Consider the following 21,271-nt stretch of genomic DNA (forward strand, 5'->3'; position numbering starts at 1 on the left):
GAGAACGATCCCGTTCCCTGGCCCTGTCACTCACACAGCGGAGGGGGCGTCATTATGAGAGGAGGATGCGGCTGCTACCAGCAAGTAGCCGCCCTACCTGCTGGTAGCAAGGTATTTTACATATTATAAAAATTGCTTTTTAACAAAATCTACTGAACAAAAATGAATATTTAGCTTATGTATAGTGAGCTCGCAGTATAGGGATTATTATTAACAAAAAAAAAAAAACGGTTTAGTGGGCTGACAGAAGCCCTTTAAAGGGGGTTATCCAACCCCTATAATGACCCCCCCCCCCCCAATGCCTGCACCCCTTCACTGCAGCTGCTGCATCTCCCCATCACTCGGATCAAAATATCCGGCGACGGGGGGAGCAGCCAATAGCAGGCCGCAATGGGAACGAGCCTTCCTAGCACCACGTGAATCCCATATCACGGATGGATGCGGACCCATTGACTTGAATGGGTCCACAATTCCCAAGATACGACGCGGTGCGGAATGGGCATGAACCCTAAGTGTCTATGGCAAACTAAGTTCAGTTCAGTAAAGTGGGTCTGCAGATATTAATCCCTTCACTGCCGGAGTTTTTTTTACTGCCTTTCCGGGCCATAACTTTTTTATTTTTCTGTTCATTTCCGATCAGTTTTTGTTCAATTGAGGTAAAGAGACCATTTTGTGTTTGTTTTTTCTTCCGATTCACTGTTTGCCATATGGGATAAATATCTTTATACTTATATATATAGTATGGGGCGTTTTTGCATGTGGCAATGCACATGTGTATTTTTTTGTTTGCCTGTTTTGATTTTAGGGAAAGGGATGGGGGGTGATTAGAGTTTTTATACATACAATATTTCAAAAAACATAGGGAACTTGAACATGCAATGATTAGATTGCTTCTCTCATAGACTCCAATGCACTAGCTGGGTCCTCCAGTCCCTACAAGGTGGAGCCGTTGCAGGCCCGAGAGTGCGTGCTCCTGGGTTTTGTAGCTCCCAGATGCTGTGGTCACATTTGACCACACCTTCTGAGGGGTAAAGGTCTGTGATCTGCCTTATCGTTGATCACAGACATTAGTCCCAGCACCTGCTGCGCTCGCGAGCGGCACCCATGTTTTAACCCCTTAAAGACCGGGCCTATTTTCATTTTTAAATTTTTCATTTTGTCTCCCCATGTCCTAATAGCCATAACTTTTTTATTTTTCCATTCACAACATAGCTAAATGAGGGTTTATATTTTGCAGGACAAGATGCACAGTAGGAGGAGAGGCGGCGAGGAAGGTGCACGGGCTGCTGGTCTGCTGCGGCCTCACGCCCATGTATCGTGTGAATACGTGTAGTATATACATATATGTATTTTGGAGAGAAAACCAGAAGAGGAACCTGCAGGAAGGAGACATATAGGTCCATCCTTTCCATTACCTGGTAGAAATTCACCCGTACTCTTATAATCTGATGGACAAATGATCAATCCCCCCTCTTTGGAAGCGCTTCCATCACTAATCATCTCTTCCAATTAAGGGCTCGTTAACACGAACTAATTATGCGTTCCGTATACGGGCTGTTTTCTGCGTTCCGCATACGTATACGGAACCATTCATTTCAATGGGTCCACAAAAGATGCGGACAAGAATAGGCATTTCTATAATGAGCCTCCTGTTCGGTTCCGCAAATTGCGGAAGGCACACGGGCGGCATCCTTTTTTGCAGACTGCAAAAAACAGCACGGCCGTGTGAACAACCCTTAAACTGTGAGAGCCGCGCTGGGAAACCCGCGCACGGACCGGAACACAACATGTGGGACGCCGAACACTGTGATGTCACACCCACGTGGGATGCCGAAAAGGAGATCCAGACGGGGTACCAGCCATAACCCAGCAGTCAAGATTGCTAGAAAAGGTACCAGCAGTAAGGGTATCATTGCCACGTGGGACGCCACAACAGGCACAATACCCGACGGCTTTCATTAGAACTGTTTTGGATTTACAGACTTTTGATGCGCTCACAGTACTAGTATTGGCACAATAGATTTGGTCAAATCAACTGCTGGATTATGGATGGAGGACTCCATCTGATTATATCAAGTCACCTATGAACACATTAACTTTCATCCAAGTAAACTAACTGTGATTAAAACTGTCACATACAAGTAATTTAAATTGCCACATAGCAACAATATTACTATATTGTGGCAACAAATTTTTGATACTTTTTCATATGGTGGTAACACTTTGACAACATAGGGATACTGTATCTATTTTCAACAGCCATTTATTAGCCTCTAGCAGAGACTTTTTAGTATTTCCTCCCCTTTTTATATATATTTTATTCTTTATAATGTTATTTACAATGTAATAAGACAGTATTGTATATATTATTTATCGTTATAGAGTACTTATATTTTTATTCCCACTGACAGAAGATACCATCATTGAATGTATATATTTTTGGGCTATTTTTTTATGAAATAAAATCAACTGTGTTTATACATATATTTCTCTCTGCCGCTGTTCTGCCAGATTCCTATACCTTGGCAGAACGCTATACCTGAAGTGACGCGGCCGCACCGGAAGTGCCACTGCCGCTCAGGTGTCAGCTGGAGGAGGGTGTGTGCGCGGGAGAAGGACTTCATGCTCATGCACAAAACCGTATACGTGCGCACTTAGGTGTAGGTAGATTTTCCAGCGCAAAATGTTCCATCAGATCTCCCTACACCTGAGTGCGCACGCGCGCACAAATCATCAGGAGCAGTTCATCCTTACCGCAGAGCTGAGAGCAGAATATTGAGGTCACCACATAGCAGAGCTGAGTGCGGGATATTGGGGGACACCGCAGAGCTGAGTGCTGGATATTGGGGTCACCACACAGCGGAGCTGAGTGCTGGACTCAGCTCTGCGGTAAGGATAAACTGCTCCTGATGATTTGTGCGAGCGTGCGCACTCAGGGGTAGGGAGATCTGATGGAACATTTTGCGCTGGAAAATCTACCTACATCTAAGTGCGCACGCGCGGTGTACAGTTTCGTGCATGCGCATGAAGTCCTATTTTTTTTATTGTTTATATATTTTCATATGTAAAATTGGGAAAGGGGGGGTGATTTAAACTTTTAATATTATGGTGAATAAAAAAAAAAAATGTACTTTAAAAAAAAAAAATACTATTAGACCCCTTAGGGACCTAGTACATGGGATCTATCGATCCCCTCTCCTATTCACCCTAATAGAGATCTAGGATTTTTACACTCTCCATTCTGAGCTGTACCTCGTCCATGCTGCCATGGCAACCACAATTTCACTGCTGGGGCTCCGATCGGAAGGCAGAGGGAGCCATTGATTGCTGCACCTGAGGGGTTAAATGACAGGGGTGGCGCGTTTGCCACTCCCCATCAGTGCGGCCGGGTGCTGGCTGTGTGTATGGAGTGGGCCTGGGATAAAGCTTTCAGAAAGTCCTTTCTATTGATGGGAGTGAACATGGAAGGTATCATTATTTTGCGGATCTGTGGTTTGTGGACCTAAATACGGACACGGCCGTGTGCACGAGACCTAATCACCGTTTTATTTCCAAGGGGCATGCTTTCCTGTTCGGCCTGACATCAGGCGTGGAGAGGCGCAGCGGCACAGTTGCTGAGGCAATCGCCTGAGGCCCAGCGAAGATCGTGCACAGGTGGCATTAATTAAATAGGACATGTGCCCAACACGCCCTGGGAGTCACGCGGTTGCCTTGGCAACTGTACCACCCACATACAGTCGCCTCTCGCCACGCCCCGATGTCAGACTGGACAGGAGCGTATGTCTGGACAACCCCTTTAAATACCTAGGCAACTCTTTGTGGAAATTTATAAGCATTGCCCATAGCAACCACTCACATAGCTGCTTTCATTCTGCGAGCTGCCATCTGATGGGTTGCTATGGGAAACTGCCGCACTTTATGTAGCTCCGTAATGCAGCCTGTGCTATCTATATCACATGTAACAGCCTGCAAGGGCCACAAGTATAGGTATGTGGCAGCCTGCAAGGGCCATAGTCGCACAATGGCCATGACTAGCAGGGGCGTGTATGGGGGTGAGGACTGGTCATGTGACGAGCAGCGCGCTAGGTGAGGTCACGTGGTGCGGTGACTCCCGCTGTCGCGCCAGTGACGTCATGTTTACTTAGACTTATGGGCAGCACGGAAGGCGGGGCTAAACGCGGAAGCGTCAGTCCAGATACAGCTGTGGTTTCAGCTGGGGATCCTGCGCTACGTTCCCTGGGGGCCACTGGGGACCTCTGCAGCCTGGTGAGCGCCGTACGCCCGTGTGTAATGTGTAGATATGTGTGCGCCTGCCTGGTCCGTTGTTCTATTGAATGGCTTGGTCTTCTAATCTCTGTGAGAGGACAATGGTCTTCTAGAGGGGTGGTCCTCTTAGAGAGCAGGGTCAGAACACAAGGGCTCTTATAAAGGAGGGGTGCTCCCATATGTCCTGCTAGGCAAGCTTGGATTATAGGTGCACTACCATTGCTGTATCCATGGGCTGTCATACACTCAGCCCCCACCTCTGAGACCCTAAACTGCAGGCAGGAATGGGGGCGTGGACCCGGCCTCCCTGTCAACTGCTGCAGATCTTAAAGGGGTTCTCCAGCTTTAACAAATGGCTTCCTGCCAGACCTTGGTCACATGCCTGTTTGGGGACATGTCACTGCTGCTGCGTCAAATGTGACAACCCCCCCCGTCGATGCTGGAAGTTTATAAGCGGGGAGTGGTGTGTGGGAAAACGCAGCTGTACCCCACAGGTAAGTACTCTCCCTCCACAGGTGCGGGGGTGGGGTGCCAACATTAGTTAAAAAGCTGGAGAACCCCCTTAAATGTACAGACGCATGGCCACCTACCTATTGGACTGTGTGAAGACTGCAGCAGCCAGCCGGTCACCAGTCTGCCCTGAGGTGGGGCCCATATCGGGCAAAAGGAGTGTGTCCGGGAGTGACCCAGCGCGGGGCCGGCGGGCGAGAGCGTGGTTTTCATATCGTAAAATGGTACAGCAGAATTCACACTGCGTTTGCCGTACGCATTGGGAAAGCTCCAAGCAAGTATCCCAAATGTATCCACAGGTCCTTATTCTCCCGGCGGAGGCCTCGTCTCACTGGTCTACTTCAGTACAACTTTTTATCCCTTCCGTATGGAATAGCAGAGTGTATAGTGCGTGGTACACATAGGAGCCTATGGGTGACGTATGCCGCTCCGTGCCTGTACAGTGCTACAGGATGGAGGCGGACACGCAGAAGGAAAGGTTTTATCTCTTTCCAAAAAAAATTACCTACACCAAACCCACTGGAGTGGAGATGTGTGATCTGTGAGCCCTCACCAGTGGTCATCACAGTATTGACCACCCTCTAGTACTCACAGCTGTGCCTCCTCAGCTTCCTTCAGTCACTGCTGCCCCCCCTTCCCCTTGTATATACAGTAGGACCTCCCTATTCCTATAGTAACCCAAGCAGTGTTCTCCTTACTCCTTACAATCACTTTGTGCATACCCCCGCCATGCGTCCTCTGTCACCTGGAAGTAACCTGCGAGCAGCCTGTTGGAGGCTGATTAATGTAGTATCGGTCTTTAGTCGGGTGCCCGCTGTGCCCTGCTGGAGTAGTCTGTGACCACCGTCGCTTGGAAGGATAGAGCAGGATGCAGTCTGACACCACTGCCCCATGCAGAGCTGATCTCTAGAGCCGACTCTCTTGTCGTTATGGGGCATCGCAAGAACAGGGCCTATATTCCCCCGTTTGAATGGAGTGGCAGGCTCGCATGCATGTCCCCTGCCACATGGAACTGGGACTGCCATAGAGCGATTGTACTCACCCACTGAATGGGGCAGCATGTATGTGTCCGCTGCTCCTGTCCTGTGGATAAGTTGTAATGGAACAGCCTTTTTAGCCGCCCCCCGCTACGCCGGGTCTTATTAGCCCCGAGCCCCCCCCACCAGCCACTCCGGGTCTTATTAGCTCCGACACGACCCCCCCCCCAGCCACTCCGGGTCTTATTAGCTCTGACCCCCCCCCCCCCTTCCCTGCCACTCCGGGTTTTATTAGTTCTGACGCCCCCCCCCCCCTCCTCCCAGCCACTCCGGGTCTTATTAGCTCCGAGCCCCCCCCCCTCCCAGCCACTCCGGGTCTTATTAGCTCCGAGACCCCCCCCCCCCCCTCTCCCAGCCACTCCGGGTCTTATTAGCTCCGAGACCCCCCCCCCCTCCCAGCCACTCCGGGTCTTATTAGCTCCGAGACCCCCCCCCCCCCCCCATCCCAGCCACTCCGGGTCTTATTAGCCCCAGACCCCCCCATCCCAGCCACTCCGGGTCTTATTAGCCCCAGACCCCCCCCCCCCCCCCAGCCACTCCGGGTCTTATTAGCCCCAGACCCCCCCCCCCCCTCCCAGCCACTCCGGATCTTATTAGCTCCGAGACCCCCCCCCTCCCAGCCACTCCGGATCTTATTAGCTCCGAGACCCCCCCCCCCCCCAGCCACTCCGGGTCTTATTAGCCCCAGACCCCCCCCCCCCAGCCACTCCGGGTCTTATTAGCCCCAGACCCCCCCCCCCCAGCCACTCCGGGTCTTATTAGCCCCAGACCCCCCCCCCCCAGCCACTCCGGGTCTTATTAGCCCCAGACCCCCCCCCCCCCAGCCACTCCGGGTCTTATTAGCCCCAGACCCCCCCCCCCCAGCCACTCCGGGTCTTATTAGCCCCAGACCCCCCCCCCCCAGCCACTCCGGGTCTTATTAGCCCCAGACCCCCCCCCCCCAGCCACTCCGGGTCTTATTAGCCCCAGACCCCCCCCCCCCAGCCACTCCGGGTCTTATTAGCCCCAGAACCCCCCCCCCCCCAGCCACTCCGGGTCTTATTAGCCCCAGACCCCCCCCCCCCCAGCCACTCCGGGTCTTATTAGCCCCAGACCCCCCCCCCCCCAGCCACTCCGGGTCTTATTAGCCCCAGACCCCCCCCCCCCCCCAGCCACTCCGGGTCTTATTAGCCCCAGACCCCCCCCCCCCCCAGCCACTCCGGGTCTTATTAGCCCCAGACCCCCCCCCCCCCCAGCCACTCCGGGTCTTATTAGCCCCAGACCCCCCCCCCCCCCAGCCACTCCGGGTCTTATTAGCCCAGACCCCCCCCCCCCCCCAGCCACTCCGGGTCTTATTAGCCCCAGACCCCCCCCCCCCAGCCACTCCGGGTCTTATTAGCCCCAGACCCCCCCCCCCCCAGCCACTCCGGGTCTTATTAGCCCCAGACCCCCCCCCCCCCCCAGCCACTCCGGGTCTTATTAGCCCCAGACCCCCCCCCCAGCCACTCCGGGTCTTATTAGCCCCAGACCCCCCCCCCAGCCACTCCGGGTCTTATTAGCCCCGGACCCCCCCCACCACTCCGGGTCTTATTATACCCCACCCCCTGCCGCGCTGGGTCTTATTATACCCCACCCCCTGCCGTGCTGGGTCTTATTAGGCCCAGACCACCCGCCCCCCACCCCCCAGCCACGCCGGGTCTTATTTCGTACTCCTCGTTGGCTAAAAATATTTCTCAAAAATCCAAAAGGGATTATTTTTATTCTGTCGGAAAAAACGTAGTGTGACCTGTGATTAGCAGCTCTGTGCTTCGGCTAGAAAGAGGGTCTTTCATTCTGGAGGACTTGTAGCGAATGTAAAAGCATGATGGAAAAGTAAATGTTTGATCTGAACAAGGTTTCTATTTGTTTTCAGCAAACAGATCTTTAAAGAAGTTGTGCCAATTTTGCAAGTTGTACCCTGTCCACAGGATAGAGGATAGCTAAGGGTACATTCACATGACTGAAAAACGGCATCGCAGTTTCCCTGCCAGACAGACCCCATTGATATCATAGGCCTGTTTTGTTTTGAACACTTTGTAGACAGGATTGCACTCATCTAATGGCCGTTAAAATGATGTACATGAGTGAGGCGGAAAGTAGAGAGTTAAAAAATAAAAATATACACGCCCCACCACAGGCAGTCCTGGAAACACTCGCTCTGCACTGGAGGCAGCAGGACCCAGTGTTGTCACGTCACATGATCACGCTGGGAGCGCCTGGTGTTCCCGGGACTGCCTATGGCGAGGTATTTAGATTTTATTTTATTTGCTGCCATTATAGGGAGGAGGGGGGCAATATGGGGTCTGGGGGCATTCTATATACAGAGGGCACTGTGGGGGTACTATATACATTATACTGGGGCCTGTATGGGGGGCACTACAGGGGGGCCACTAGATACTGGGGGCAATACAGTGGGCATTATATACAGTGGATATAAAGTCTACACACCCACCCACATAAATGTCAGGTTTCTGTGATGCAAAAAATGAGACAAAGATAAATAATTTCATAACTTTCTCCCCCTTTGATGTGACCTATAAACTGTACAACTCAATTTAAAAAAAATAAAAATGAAATCTTTTAGGTGGAGGGAAGAAAAAATATAAAAATAGAATAATATGGTTGCATAAGTGTGCACACCCTTAAGCTAGTACTTTGTGGAAGCACCTTTTGATTTTATTACAGCACTCAGTCGTCTTGGGTATGAGTCTATCAGCATGGCACATTTTGACTTGGTAAGATTTGCCCACTCTTCTTTGCAAAAACACTCAGATTGCACTGTCAGATTGCGAGGGCATCTCCTGGGCACAGCCTCTTCAGATCACCCCACAGATCTTCAATCAGATTCAGGTCTGGGCTCTGGCTGGGCCATTTCAAAACGTTCATCTTCTTCTGGTGAAGCCATTCCATTGTTGATTTGGATGTATGCTTTGGGTCGTTGTCATGCTGAAAGATGAAGTTCCTCTTGATGTTCAGCTTTCCAGCAGAAGCCTGAAGGTTTTGTGCCAATATTGACTGGTATTTGGAACTGTTCATAATTCCCTCTAGCTTAACTAAGGCCCCAGTTCCAGCTGAAGAAAAACAGCCCCTTGGCATGATGCTGCCACCACCATGCTTCACTGTGGGCATGGTGTTCTTTTGGTGATGTGCAGTGTTTTTGCACCAAACATATCTTTTGGAATTATGGCCAAAAAGTTCCACCTTGGTTTCATCAGACCATAACACCTTTTCCCACATGCTTCTGGGAGACTTCAGATGTGTTTTTGCAAAATGTAGCCCGGCTTGGATGTTTTTCTTCGTAAGAAAAGGCTTTTGTCTTGCCACTCTACCCCATAGCCCAGACATATGAAGAATATGGGAGATTTTTCACATGTACCACACAGCCAGTACTTGCCAGATATTCCTGCAGCTCCTTTAATGTTGCTGTAGGCCTCTTGGTAGCCTCCCAGACCAGTTTTCTTCTTGTCTTTTCATCAATTTTGGAGGGACGTCCAGTTCTTGGTAATGTCACTGTTGTGCCATATTTTCTCCACTTGATGATGTCTTCACTGTGTTCCATGGTATATCTAATGCCTTGGAAATTCTTTTGTTCCCTTCTCCTGACTGATACCTTCTAACAATGAGATCCCTCTGATGCTCTGGAAGCTCTCTGAGGACCATGGCTTTTGCTGTGGGATGCGACTAAGGCTACTTTCACACTAGCGTTCGATCGGATCCGTTCTGAACGGATCCCATCATATTAATGCAGACGGTGGCTCCGTTCAGAACGGATCCGTCTGCATTATATTGGCAAAAAAAAGCTAAGTGTGAAATTAGCCTGAGCGGATCCGTCCAGACTTTTACATTGAAAGTCAATGGGGGACGGATCCGCTTGAAGATTGAGCCATATTGTGGCATCTTCAAACGGATCCGTCCCCATTGACTTACATTGTAAGTCTGGACGGATCCGCAAGCAGCGTTCAGGTGTCCGCCTGCTGAGCGTAGGCTGAACGCCGCCAGACTGATGCATTCTGAGCGGATCCGCATCCACTCAGACTGCATCAGGGCTGGATGGAAGCGTTCGGGTCCGCTCGTGAGAGCCTTCAAACGGAGCTCACGAGCGGACAGCCGAACGCTAGTTTGAAACTAGCCTAAGAAGAAAATTTCAGGAAAGACCAACTAGAGCAGCAGAACTTTATTTGGGGTTAATCAGAGGCACTTTAAATGATGGCCGGTGTATGCTGACTCCTATTTAACAGGATTTGTTTTTGCTTAATTCTGAACACAGCTACAGCCCCAGTTATAGAAGGGTGTGCACACTTATGCAACCACATTATTTTAGTTTTTTTTTTTGTTTTCTTCCCTCCACCTTTCTGTTTTGTTTCAACTGAGTGGTACAGTTTATAGGTCACATTAAGGGTCCATTCACACATCCGTATGTGTTTTGGGGGGCCACGGATCGGCAAAACACGGACACCCGGAATGTGCGTTCCGCATTTTGCGGACCGCACATCGCCGGCACTATAATAGAAAATGCCTAATCTTGTCCGCAATTGCCGACGAGAATAGGACATGTTCTATATATTTTTTTTTTTCGGGAACGGAATTGCGGACCTGGAAGTCCGGATCTGGATAGAAATGAATGGGTCCGTAATTCCGCAAAATGCGGTACAGAATTGCAGACGTGTGAATGGACCCTTAAGGTTGAAAAAGTTCTGAAATGATTTATCTTTGGCTCATTTTTTTTAGTTTCAATAGTTTTTTTTATTTTATCAATAAACAAAGAAGTATTCGGACATAGACACCATCACAGTAGTCAGATGAGAGAAGGTGCGTTATGACAATACATCAGTGGGCGCAGCCACTGCCACACAATAATGCACAATACACCATAACCGTACATATCAGCAGTAACCCAGGTGTAACGCCAAAACACCTACAGGTGTTATCCACATTCCGCAGCATAGGCCATGCCGCCGTATACACCAACAGTATAAACAGATCAAACCAAGAGCTGTGGATAACCACAGAGCAACCTAGGGTAAGGCCTCCTCTAGGGAAGAGGAAATAACGGAGGGATGGGGGAGGAACACACATAAGGAAGGGTTAAGAAATACCCGTATCGTATTTCAGCTGTATCTCCGCTGCTTCCGCCTGTATCCTGGACTCCCTCCTCAAGGGGAGTAGAAGGGACTACTGATCCACTCACTCCAAGTCGCCTGTCTCAATTTAATGGGTATGGTTGATGGGGGTAATGAATGTTCATACCTGCAAGTCTGATTAATCTCTTGTATAACTTCGAAAATCGAAGGAGGGATCTGACTTTTCCAGTGCCGGGTAACTACCAATTTGGCGCTGAGCAAAACATGGCCTACAATGTGTCTATTCGGGAGCGGTATTTCCTTAATCCCAATAAACAACAAGGCTAACTCAGGGGATGGGTCTATTTTCCGCCTCGCTAAATTTGAAACCAAACGGAAGACTGACTTCCAATAGTCGTTTAGGATGGGACATGACCATAGGACATGGAGTAAGGATCCGCCTCCTCCACAGTTTCTCCAACAGTATGGCGATGTAGAAGGATAAATTATATGAAGTCTCTGGGGGGTAAAGTACCAATGTAGGATGGTTTTTAGACCTGCCTCATAGTGAGTGACACACTTGAAATTTGAAGCTACAAATCCAATAGCATCAGTCCATGAGTCCTCTGAAAAGGTCCTATTTAGATCCCTTTCCCATCTGAGGACAGGAGGGGATTTAACAAAAGAAGCTTTATCCCCCAGTATGTCATAAAGTGATCTTGTGGAGTGTTTTCTGAACAGGGAGGGAAACTGGAATAATCGCATCACGGATGAGTTGATCTGTGGAGGGGATTGAAGGGTCTTTGAAAGGAAGTGACGTATTCTTAAATATGTGAAAAATTCAGAGTGAGGTAATGCAAAAGCACTTTGAATGGTAGGAAACGGGAGAATTGAGTGGTCAGCTATCAGTTGGGAAATAGTGACGACCCCTTTATCTCGCCAAGGCGCTAAGTTAATGTCGGGTATGGACAACTCGATAGCCCGTGTGGAGGCTATTTTGAAGAGCTGGGATGAATCGGCTCATTTTTTTTTTTACAGCACAGAAACCTGACATTTTAACAGGGGTGTGTAGACTTTGTATATCCACTGTATGCTGCAGAGGTTGGTCTTAAAGGCAATGAAATTCATCCATTTTTAGTGGCCGTCTTGAACATCAGTTAAAAATGAATGCAAAACGACAGAAAATGGATGCACACACGGATGCAAAAGGCCAGGGAAAATGGGACAGTGTATCCATTGTTTTCACTGTTGTGTGAATGTACCGTAACTGATTGCTGCAGCTTCTCTAGGTGTCTGTGTGACCGCATGCTGTGCGCAGACACAGGGAGATACCGGATTGGCTAAAACTAGGAAGAACTCGCCTGCACAGAGAGGAAATGCGCAGAAAATGCTACAGTCTAGTGAAATGTTCTGCTACCATTTGTAAGATCTCTGCTTGCTGTTAGTGAATTGAAACTTTGTATTCTGAGACCTACAGATGATAAGGCGATGCGTGTGCCCTCCTGTAATCCTCTGTTCTCTTGCAGGGACTGTAGGGGTATCAGCGGCCGTTTCCGGGTGGGACGGAGGCAGGATGGTGTGTGAGTTTTTTCTCCTCTCCTCCATCTGGTTCGTGGTCGTCATATTTTGGATGGAGACGATCAGTATGTGGCTTTTCCTTTGCCATTTGTTCCAGGACAGATCCATGTACCAGTGGGGAGACAGGTGTGTGGGCTGCTGATCGCCGCCTCTGTACGGGGGACCTCGCTGTGTCAGGCGACCGCCATGTAACAGTTGTCTTCTGTTTCCTTTACAGGATTTATGTCACCCACCCCGACCAGATAATGTACATAATTATAAGGTGAGTGAGCACAGCGTGAGCGGAGGCCTTCACCACCAAGTCTTCCGTCTCTATATTCGTACTCCTTACAGACCGAGCGGCCAAGTGCAAACACTAGGGATGGGGCACCAGCAAACTGGAGACGGCGCACAACGCAATGGCCAGGAAGCAGCGCTCACCAAACAGCTGATTGGCGGGGGTGCCGGATGTTGGACCCCCGTCAATGAGATATTTATTGATGATTTATCCTGAGGATAGGTCATCAGTATATACGTCAGGACATCCCCCTTTAAGAGTAGTACACAATTGATGGCTTGTTAGGTGATTAGTATTTGTATAGAGGTTTGATTCTAGGCACCCCGCTGCCTTCATAGTACTAAAATAGAGACCTGTGCCATGGCCCCTTCAATCTGCTGATCCGCGGGCGATGTCGAGATTCAGACCTGCACTGATGTAATATTGCTGACCTATCCTTAGAATATATATTGGTGGATGTTCCCTTCAGGGCTATGTGGTAGTTCTTAAAAGGGTTTTCCAAGGCCTTAGTACTGATGACCTATCCACTAGATAGGTCATCAGTATCTGATCGGTGGGGGCCAACTGTGAGCTTACAGTTTACCAAGCACAGCGACGTACATTGTATAGCGGTTGTAATTGGTATCGCAGCTCAGCCCCATTCACTTTAATGGTGCTGAGCTGCGCCAAGGCCATGTGACGGATAAACATGTCGTCACCGGCCTAGGAAAAGCTGAGAGGAGGCTGCGGCGCTACTGCCTTCTTAAACAGCTGATTGTGTGAAAGGGGGGGGGGGGGTCTTGGGTGTCAGACCCCCACCAATAAGATACTGATGACCCATCTAAAAATATATATGTATGTATGTGTGTGTCATCAGTATTAAAGTCTCAGAAACCCCCTAAGTCACACGGGTGCCAGCCCATACGGGGTCACTTCCGTTACAAGGGAGCTGGGACGACAATTCCCTGTCTCAGTCTCTCAATTTCAAAGAACTGAATGCAATCCGTTTAGTCTTGACGCAGAGTCTCCCGATCATCAGAGGCAGAAACGTCAGAATCTACTCAGACAATATGACAGCAGTAGCCTACATCAACAGGCAGGGAGGTACCAGAACTCCGGGTCTGATGTCCCTCAGTCACCAAATTTTGGGCAGACAATGTTAAAAGCAGATTTCCTCAGCTGTCATCATCTATGCCAGGGGGAATGGTCCCTAGTCCAGGTGGTGTTCAATCAGATTTCAGCCATATGGGGTGTCCTGGAGAGAGCTCTTTTTGCCACCAGGTCAAACAGAAAGGTAAAGGGTTTCTTTTCCCTTTCCCCTGAAGGAGCATCCAAAGGCAGTGGACGCATTTGCTCAATCCTGGGAGGGAGGCCTTCTCTATGCCTTTTCCCCCTCTAAAGCTGTTACCAAGAGTCCTCGGGAAGATCAGGGAAGAAAGTGCCACGGTCATAGTGATGGCTCTCTTTTGGCCAAGGAGGGTTTGGTTTTCTTGGCTCCACAGGATGGAGCCACCCCTTGGCTTCTGTCCGAATTTCAGGGACTTCTGGCTCGGGGTCCAATCTTTCACCCAGAAGTACAAAATTTTTACCTAACTGCCTGGCTGTTGAAAGGGAAATTTTGAGGAAAAGAGGATGTTATCACCACTCTGTTGGCGAGTCGTAAGAAGGTCACTTCTGATATCTATTTGAGAGTTTGGAGGGCTTTTTACAGATTTGCCAATAGACCAGTGAATGTTCTAGAGGTTCCAGACATTCCACCTGTATTGGATTTTTTTACAAGAGGGATGGTGAAAAAAAGCTTAGACCTAGCACTTTAGTGCAGATTTCAGCATTAAGTGCCTTATTGGAGTTTAGCTGATCATCCGTGGGTTAAGAGGTTTGTGACTGCAGTATGCTAGGCTACTGTCACACTGGCGTTTTAGTTTCCGTTTGTGAGATCCGTTCAGGGCTCTCAGCAGCGGTCCACAACTGATCAGTTTTGCCCTAATGCATTCTGAATGGATAAGGATCCGCTCAGAATGCATCAGTTTGCTTCCGATCAGTCTCTATTCCGCTCTGGAGGCGGACACTAAAACTCTGCTTGCAGCATTTTGTTGTCCGCCTGACTATGCAGAGGCAAACTGATTCACTGACACAATGCAAAACGGATCCGCCCCTCCATTGACTTTCAATGGTGTTCAAGACAGATCCGTTTGGCCAATGTTAAAGATAATACAAACGGATCCGTTTTGAACGGATGCACGCGGTTGTATTATCGATGCGGATCCGTATGTGCAGATCCATGACGGATCCGCACCAAATGCAAGTGTGAAAGTAGCCTAAGTTATCCCCAGTCTGTAAAGATGGGGTTCCTCCCTGGGATTTAAACTTGGTGCTTTTCAGCTCTCACTTCAGATCCCTTTGAGCCTATCAGTACGATTTCCCCAAAGAGTCTCTCCCTTAGGCCTCATGCACACGACCGTTGTGTGCATCCGTGGCCGTTGTGCCGTTTTCCGTTTTTTTTCGCGGACCCATTGACTTTCAATGGGTCCGTGGAAAAATCGGAAAATGCACCGTTTTGCAGCCGAGGCCGTGATCCGTGTATCCTGTCCGTCAAAAAAATATGACCTGTCCTATTTTTTTGACGGACAACGGTTCACGGACCCATTCAAGTCAATGGGTCCGTGAAAGAACACTGATGCACCCAAGATTGGCATCCGTGTCCGTGATCCGTGGCCGTAGGTTGCTTTCATACAGACGGATCCGAAGATCCGTCTGCATAAAAGCTTTTTCTGATCTAAGTTTTCACTTCGTGAAAACTCATTTCCGACAGTATATTCTAACACAGAAGCGTTCCCATGGTGATGGGGACGCTTCTAGTTAGAATACACTGCAAACTTTGTACAAGACTGCCCCCTGCTGCCTGGCAGCACCCGATCTCTTACAGGGGGATATGATAGCACAATTAACCCCTTCAGGTGCGGCACCTAAAGGGGTTAATTGTACTATCATATTCCCCTGTAAGAGATCAGGGCTGCCAGGCAGCAGGGGGCAGCCCCCCCCCTCCCCAGTTTGAATATCGTTGGTGGCACAGTGTGCCTCCACCATCGCCCCCCCCCTCCCTCCCTCTATTGTATTAAATCGTTGGTGGCACAGTGTGCCAACCACCATCGGCCCCCCTCCCTCCCTCTATTGTATTAAATCGTTGGTGGCACAGTGTGCCAACCACCATCGGCCCCCCTTCCTCCCTCTATTGTATTAAATCGTTGGTGGCACAGTGTGCCAACCACCATCGCCCCCGCCCTCCCTCTATAGCAGTAACATTGGTGGCAGTGTGCGGTCTCAACAGTAGAAGATTCATACTTACCTGCTTGCTGCTGCGATGTCTGTGAACGGCCGGGAGCTCCTCCTACTGGTAAGTGACAGGTCTTTAGCAATGCGCCGCACAGACCTTTCACTTACCAGTAGGAGGAGCTCCCGGCCGGACACAGACATCGCAGCAGCAAGCAGGTAAGTATGAATCTTCTACTGTTGAGACCGCACACTGCCACCAATGTTACTGCTATAGAGGGAGGGGGGGGGGGGCGATGGTGGTTGGCACACTGTGCCACCAACGATTTAATACAATAGAGGGAGGGAGGGGGGCCGATGGTGGTTGGCACACTGTGCCACCAACGATTTAATACAATAGAGGGAGGGAGGGGGGCCGATGGTGGTTGGCACACTGTGCCACCAACGATTTAATACAATAGAGGGAGGGAGGGGGGGCGATGGGGGCACACTGTGCCACCAACTATATTCAAACTGGGGAGGGGGGGGCTGCCCCCTGCTGCCTGGCAGCCCTGATCTCTTACAGGGGAATATGATAGTACAATTAACCCCTTTAGGTGCCGCACCTAAAGGGGTTAATTGTGCCATCATATCCCCCTGTAAGAGATCGGGTGCTGCCAGGCAGCAGGGGGCAGTCTTGTACAAAGTTTGTAGTGTATTCTAACCTGAAGCGTCCCCATCACCATGGGAACGCCTCTGTGTTAGAATATACTGTCGGATCTGAGGTTCACGAAGTAGCTCATATCTGACAGTATATTCTAACATAGAGGCGTTCCCATGGTGATGGGGACGCTTCAAGTTAAAATATACCATCGGATTGGAGAAAACTCCAATCCGATGGTATAAAAGAACTCCAGACTTTACATTGAAAGTCAATGGGGACGGATCCGTTTGAAATGGCACCATATTGTGTCAACATCAAACGGATCCGTCCCCATTGACTTGCATTGTAATTCAGGACGGATCCGTTTGGCTCCGCACGGCCAGGCGGACACCAAAACGACTTTTTTTTTCATGTCCGTGGATCCTCCAAAAATCAAGGAAGACCCACGGACGAAAAAACGGTCACGGATCACGGACCCCGTTTTTGCGGGCCGTGAAAAAACTGTCGTGTGCATGAGGCCTTATACTTGTGTTTATCTTAGCCATTACCTCCGCTAGGAGAGTTAGGCCCCTTTCACACGGGCGTTGCGAATTGGGGCTGGATGCGTTCAGGGTGCGTTCAGTGAAACTCGCACTATTTTGCAAGCAAGTTCAGTCCGTTTTGTCTGCGATTGCGTTTAGTTGTTCAGTTTTTTTCCACGCGGGTGCAATGCGTCTTGATGCGTTTTTCACGCGCGTGATAAAAAACTGAAGGTTTACAAACATCTCTTAGCAACAATCGGTGAAAAACGCATCGCACCCGCACCTGCTTGCAGATGCAATGCGTTTTTCACGCAGCCACATTGACTTCTATTGGGCCAGGGCTGTGTGAAAAGCGTAGAATATAGAACATGCTGCGATTTTCACGCAACGCATAACTGATGCGTAAAAAACAACACTCATGTACACAGACCCATTGAAATGAATGGGTCAGGATTCAGTGCGGGTGCTGTGTGTTCACGTCACGCGGAAATCGCGCTCGTGTGAAAGGGACCTTAGGCTGAGTTCACACTGGCGAGATTTCCGGGCGGGTGCAATGCGTGCGGTGAACACATTGCACCCGCACTGAATCCGGACCCATTCATTTCTATGGGGCTGTGCACATGAGCGGTGATTATCACGCATCACTTGTGCGTTGCGTGAAAATCGCAGCATGCTCTATATTGTGCGTTTTCCACGCAACGCAGGCCCCATAGAAGTGAATGGGGCTGAGTGAAAATCGCAAGCAAGTGCAGATGCGGTGCGATTTTCACGCATGGTTGCTAAGATGAAAGTCTATTCACTGTATTATTTTCCCTTATAACACGGTTATAAGGGAAAATAATAGCATTCTTTTATACAGAATGCTTAGTACAAGGTCAATTGAGGGTTAAATTTTTTTTTTTTAAATTAACTCGCCTCCTCCTCCTTGATCGCGTAGTTGCCGATCTCTTCTTACTACTTTTAATCATGAGCTGCCGGCTAAAAGACCCGTGGTGACGTCACATCACATGGTCCATTTTTTTATTTTATTTTTTAACCCTCAATTGACATTGTACTAAGCATTCTGTATTAAAGGGCTTCTGTCAGCCCACTAAACCGTTTTTTGTTTTTTTTTGGCTAATAATAATCCCTACACTGCGAGCTCCCTATACATAAGCTAAATATTCATTTTGGTTCAGTAGATTTTGTTAAAAAGCTATTTTTTTAAATATGTAAATTACCTTGCTTCCAGCAAGTAGGGCGGCTACTTGCTGGTAGCAGCCGCATCCTCCGCTCCTAATGACGCCACCTCCGCTGTGTGATTGACAGGGCCAGGGAACGGAATCGTTCTCTGCTGGCCCTGTTTGAATTCAAAATATCGCGCCTGGGCCGTACCTGTCTTTAATCGGCGCAGGCGCACTCTCGGCCGCTCCATCCTCAATGCGCCTGCGCCGGGTGTAGATGTGACGTCATCGGCGCAGGCGCATTGAGGATAATTACATATTAAAAAAATAGCTTTTTAACAAAATCTACTGAACCAAAATGAATATTTAGCTTATGTATAGGGAGCTCTCAGTGTAGGGATTATTATTAGCCAAAAAAAAACGGTTTAGTGGGCTGACAGAAGCCCTTTAAAGAATGCTATTATTTTCCCTTATAACCATGTTATAAGAGGAAATAATTACATCTACACAACACCACCTAACCCAAACCTGAGCTTTAGTGAAGAAGTCCGGGTCTGGGTACAACATTCAGTTTTTTTTAAAACTGAACAACAGAACGCAATCGCAGTCACAACTGACTGCAATGGCGTACCTACTCGCGCGGGTTTGCCGCAATGCACCCGGGATGCATCCGGAGCCAAAACGCGACGCCCGTGTGAACCCAGCCTTAGTGAGATCGCAGCACTTTCCATTGTCCAGCCTTACTTGAGAATATCTGAGGATCGGGTGGTGATTCTCCTGATCCTTCTTTTTTACCGAAGGTCTCTCTTCCCATTTTCACCGTTCCCATGAGATAGTTTTACCCTCCTTCTGTGCTTCTCCAGAAAATTAGGGAATCAGAATTTCATTGTTTAGATATTGGGAGGTATATAATTCAATGTCTACAGGTCACTCAGCCTTGGAGGTCCTCCTCCGTCTGTTGCTTTTATTCCAAGTTGCGAAGAAGGGCTTTGCTGCTTCTTCTCAGACCATTGTTAGGTGGATTAGACGGGCTATTTACTTAGCGTACTCTTCCTAAGGGAGTTGTTCTGCCCTCGGGGTTCGGAGCTCACTCTACTAGATCAGTCTCCACTTCTTGAGCAGAGAGGGCCTCCGCTTCTATAGAGCAGATTTGTAGGGCTGCCACCTGGAGTTCCCCACATACATTTTTCAGACACTATAGACTTCAGCTGCCTTCTAATGAGGGCCTTACTTTTAGCCGTAAGGTGCTCCAAGCTGTTGTCCCACCCTAGATTATTCTCGCCTAATCTCCAGGGGTGCTGTCATAGGCGAAGGGGAAAAATTAGATTAAACTTACCGGTAATCAGTTTGAGCCTATGACAGCACCTGGCTAATTCCCTTCCCCTAATATTTATAATAGACTAAAAACTTCCTTTTTTTTTTTTTTTTTTGGAATAATATAAAAATAATAAGAGGGAGAAAGAAAGGGATGTAGAAATGATTAGCTTTATTGAAATGTTATGTTCCTTAGTTCTTGGAAAAGGACTGGGGGTAGAGGGGGTGGACCCTCTTTTAAAGTGGTTCTGGTTCCTGTTTCCTGTCCTGAGGAAGTGGTCTCTGCAGGGGTGCTGTCATAGGCTCCAAAAAAAAACGATTAGTGTAATCTAATTTTTTTTCCTTTACATGCTATAGCCAGATGTTGGGCATGTTAGTCAATATAAAATTATAAGACTCCCTCCAAATTTTTTTTTTTGTATGTGCCATTTTAAGAGAGATTCCTAGCACTTTTTGCTCCCGGAGCGTTTTTAAATTGCAGCATGCTCTGGGTGTGGCAGTTTTACCAGAAATTTTCCTGGAAACTTTACTAGAAAGTTAAGGACTAAAAACGGCACCCCAATAAACAGACACACACACAAAAAATAAATAAAAAATACACACACACACACACACACACACACACACACACACACACACACACACACACACACACACACACACACACACACACACACACACACACACACACACACACACACACACACACACTTAACCCTGGTGTAGATTGCCGTTTTAGTGCAAGGACATGCACTGATGCACAACAATTCCGGCATTTGTGCCTCCTAGGAATTGTGGCACATCTGATGCCAGTGGGGGACATATTAATACCAACATGTAATACGCTAATCTTTATAAATGTCCCCCTAATTAGTACTTTTTGGTTCTCCTCGCCTATGAAGAGTTAAACCTCTGGTGAAACGGATGACCCAGAGCCGGGTGATAGCCATTGGGCTGGGTCGTACAGATTATCAAACGTCATTGGTAGCAAAGGCCAAATGTTTTATTGGACCAGTATGATGATTTCTCTGGTCTTTGGACTTGGCACGAAGCGTAGTGAACCTGTAGTTATTGCAGAAACATAGGATTGTAGCGCCCTCTGTTGTCCAGAGTATATATTTACACACAGACCTCACACTCCGCTTCAATGTGCACCAGCATTAATTGGTTTTCTGTTTTCTGTTCCAGAGTTGATTCGTTGAGGTAGCACGTCAGCCATGTCCTCAGGAAATTGGGCGATGTTGGACATTTCACTCATATCAAGAAGGGAAAAGATGCAATTTTAATGATCAGTATTTTGTAGATTTGCTTTTATGATGACTGTAAATAGCCGGGATTTGGGAGGCCCTCAGTACAGTGAGAGGTACACCGTGCAGGGGATTGTCACTCTCGGTCTGTGCTTGGCAATGGACAGACTGAGTTTGGATTCCCCTCTGGACTCTGCCATGATGGTCACCATGGAGTCTCCGGCCTGAAGAGGGAGCAGATCTCCGGGAAGTCTCTTGGAACAAGCTCTCGTATTTTTGTTACAAGAAATGTGCATTGCACTAATGAAATCAATTCTGTTTTAATAATCTCCATTTGTTTCTGGATTTTCTTAATATATTTTGAAAATAAATCTTATTTTCAATTAAA

General features: G+C 48.5%; 1 long non-coding RNA gene across 1 annotated transcript; it reads left to right on the forward strand.

Moving 5' to 3' along the window:
- The first annotated feature begins 4,146 nt into the window (after positions 1 to 4,146).
- On the forward strand, positions 4,147 to 21,271 carry LOC122919675. The gene is made up of 4 exons (XR_006386823.1): positions 4,147 to 4,266; positions 12,418 to 12,595; positions 12,687 to 12,731; positions 20,825 to 21,271. It is a non-coding gene; the product is annotated as an uncharacterized LOC122919675 (long non-coding RNA).

This window comes from Bufo gargarizans, chromosome 9, assembly GCF_014858855.1.
Source record: "Bufo gargarizans isolate SCDJY-AF-19 chromosome 9, ASM1485885v1, whole genome shotgun sequence".
Classification (NCBI taxonomy): Eukaryota; Metazoa; Chordata; class Amphibia; order Anura; family Bufonidae; genus Bufo; species Bufo gargarizans.